Source organism: Pollicipes pollicipes, unplaced genomic scaffold, assembly GCF_011947565.3.
Source record: "Pollicipes pollicipes isolate AB1234 unplaced genomic scaffold, Ppol_2.1 Scaffold_4295;HRSCAF=5057_pilon_pilon_pilon, whole genome shotgun sequence".
In the NCBI taxonomy this organism is placed as follows: Eukaryota; Metazoa; Arthropoda; class Thecostraca; order Pollicipedomorpha; family Pollicipedidae; genus Pollicipes; species Pollicipes pollicipes.
The window spans coordinates 30,675,586-30,679,035 of NW_023596461.1; positions in this window are offsets into that span (position 1 = coordinate 30,675,586).

The window sequence follows — 3,450 nt, forward strand, 5'->3', positions numbered from 1 at the left end:
CAGGCGACGTGTGTGGGATCGTGGTTGCGGGCATGTCCAGCCAACAAAGTCCCATCTCTCTTCACGGAGCGTGTATGGAGCAAGATTAGCGGTGAGGATATTAATTTGCATTTGTTATTTTCACGCTGAATTGCCCGCCATAAGTTTAGAATCCCGCCTGAAAAGAGATGGCATTGCCGCAGTTCGATGTGACGCACCCCGACCAGTCGCCTAAATCGCTCCGTCGGCTAGAAAACATGCGTCTGGCGATGGAAGTAGAAGATCCCGCCCGGAAAAAGGCTACTTGCTCCATTTTGCTGGCCCTGCAGTGTTTGATCAGCAAGAGACACTGCCACAGCCCCCGCATGCTGCGGGAGAGGCCGCAGATGTCCACAAAAAGATGTGCAGGCAGCTTGGGTCTTATTTTGTTCCACAGAAAAATATAGATGACGAGTGTGATGTGTTCCACCAAACGATGCAAGTGGAAAGTGAGTCCACCGACGCATTTGTGGCTGGCCTCGGGCACCTTGCTAGTACTTGTGATTTCACCGATTCTGCCTGGGAAATCCGCCAGCTGGTGATCATGGGAGTCGGAGATTCCAGGGTGAGGGGAAAAGGCCCTGCAACAGAAAATGACACTCAAGGAATTGCACTCATTTGCAAGAGGCTCCAAGCAAGCCAGAGCTCATGCCTGTGACATTGAAGCATGCCATTCAAACAGATTTGCTGTGCCACAGGCAAATGTCCAGGCACAAAACATAGTGCAAAAACAAGAGCCCACCTCAAACTTGATGCAAAAGAAAATGCACCAAAACAACCAGGCTAGTCACAGTGTTTCAAATGCAGAAGACATGCAAGATACTACAGCCCAAAACATGGCTAGTGGGAGTGCTCTTTTAAAAAGAAGGACTGCTTTCATTGTGGAAAATGTAACATGGTCGCACTCAAACAGCATGTTGCAACAAAGGTCAGCATGGTTTTACCATAGTAAAACAGATGGACCAACTGCACCATATGCAAGCCCAACATGAAAGCCCACCTGAGGAGTACTTCATGAGGATCAACAAGTCTATACAGGAGACAACAGCAAGTGAAAGCCATCCAGTCAAGAAAACAGTGCAAGTGGATGGAAAGCCAGTGCAGTGGGAAGTCAATACTGGTGCAGCAGTGTCAGTGATGTGGGAACAGCTGTTCTGCAAGCTGTGGCCAAACAGGAAATTGGAGGAATCCAGACAGAGACTGGAAACCTATGCTGGTGAGCCCATATCTGTGATAGGGGAAGTCAAGGTGATTGTGCAAGAAAGTGCTACCCCTGATCATAGAGTGTGTATCCAGCAAGTCCCTACTGGGTATAAATTGACTCTCCAAGGTGAAACTCAGCTGGCATGCAATTTTCCATGTGAAGGCCTCACTGGAGGGAACAGCACGAGAGATGCTGAAAAAGTTCCCAAATCTGACGAAGCCCGAGTTGGGGAAAGCCAACACTGCAGCCCACCTGGAGATAAATTCAAATGTCAAACTGGTGTTCTGCAAACCGCGATCGGTGCCCCTGGCTCTGCAACCACTGGTGGAAGAGGAGCTGGATCGTCAAATTGAAGCCGGAATCCTGAGTCCCTGCAAGTCAGCACAGTGGGCTGCACCCCTGGTGACAGTGTTGAAGTGAGAGTGCAAAGTAAGACTCTACGGTAGCTACAACCTGACCGTAAACAGAGCCAGTCACTTGGAGCGATATCCACTGCCCAAAGTGGAGGAGCTTCTCACCCAACTTGCTGGAGGTCAAAAGTTCACAATAATCGACCTGAAACAGGCGTACTTGCAGATTCCGTTGTCAGAGTCAAGCCAAGACTACATAGTGGTCAGCACACACACACACACATCTTTTTAAAGCGACCAGGCTGGTGTATGGAGTTAGCAGTGGTCCTGCGATCTTCCAGCGCCGCGTCGAAACCCTGCTAGCTGGCATCCCAAACACCATGGTGTTTCTTGATGACATTAGTGTCACGGGTCCGGACGACACTGCACGTCTTGCTGACCTGGAGGAAGTACTGAGACGACTGGATCAGGGGAACCTAAGAATCAACCCAAGAAAGTGCCAGTGGTTCCTGCCAGGAGCCTCCTACCTCGGGGTGCGGATCGACAAGGAAGGTCTGCACCCAACAAAACAGAAGGTAGCAGCCGTGTGAGACGCCCCAGATCCTGAAAACGTTGGACAACTGAGGACGTATCTCAGCATGCTGAACCACTACAGCCGCTTCTGCCCGAAGCTGAGTGCGGTTCCTGCACCGTTTTATGCACTCCTGAGGAAGGACGTGAAGTGGCGATGGGGCGCAGAGCAGCGGGACGCCTTCAGGGCAACAAAGGTTCTCCTCTCAGAGGCTCCCTGTCTCGCACACTTCGACGGTAATGTACCAGTCATCGTGTCAGCAGATGCCAGCTCCTATGGCCTAGGAGCTGTGTTGTCTCATATGACACCAGAAGGAGAACGCCCAACCGCCTTCGCCTCCCGCACTCTGAACCAAACTGAAACGGACTAAAGTCAGATCGACTGTGAAGGTCCGCCTCTGGTCTCGCCGTCAAGCAGTTCCACAGCTTCGTGTATGGAAGACCCTTCACGCTCAGAACCGACCACAAGCCGCTCCTGGGGCTCCTCGGGAAAATCAAGAACCTGCCAGAAGCCGTCTTACCACATATGGTGAGATGGAAGACGCTGGACGCTGCCGACTGGCAGCAAGCCAGCGACGTTCGCTCCGTCCGCGGAAGCTGGCAACCAGCCAGCGACGTCCGCTTCATCCGTGGAAGCTGAAACCAGCCTCCCGCGGCCCAGTGGCGCGCGAACGACGGAAACAGACGATCACGTTCCGCCGCCTGCTCGTCCGGTACGCAACCAGAGCACGCCAGAGCGCCTGGACTTATAGTATGTACCGTTAAGCTAGTTTTTGCCAAGAAGGGAGGAGTTCTGGTACTGTAGCGCAGCGAATTACGGCAGTGTTTTAACATGTTCCGCTGCGCCGTTTGGAAATATAACCAACTCACGAGTGGACTGCGACGCGGCCTGCCACGTGTATCGCATTGTGCCTGAAAGCCTGCCCAGCCAATAAACTCCCAGCATTCTGCACTGAGCGTGTATGCAACAATTGCGAAATCCATCAACTCACTCTGAACCATTTCTATTCTCACCACGAATTTTCGGCCGCCGGGCCCGCATCTCCAGTGGATGGATGGTTGGAGTGCTGGTCTCTCGCGCGGTAAGCCCGGGTTGGAATCTTGACGACGCCCGCTGTTAAGTGGGTAGCTTCATGGTCTATCGCGCGGCGTGATGATGCCAACTCGCTTCACTTCTAAGCGGAATGAACTATAAGTGGGGCTTTTCATGTCGGACAGTACCGTAGTTTCTAATGCTAGGGGGAGGGAGTCAACACCCTGCAGAGATATTGAGGATCCCGCGAAGGTTCACCGTAAATCTAACTTGAG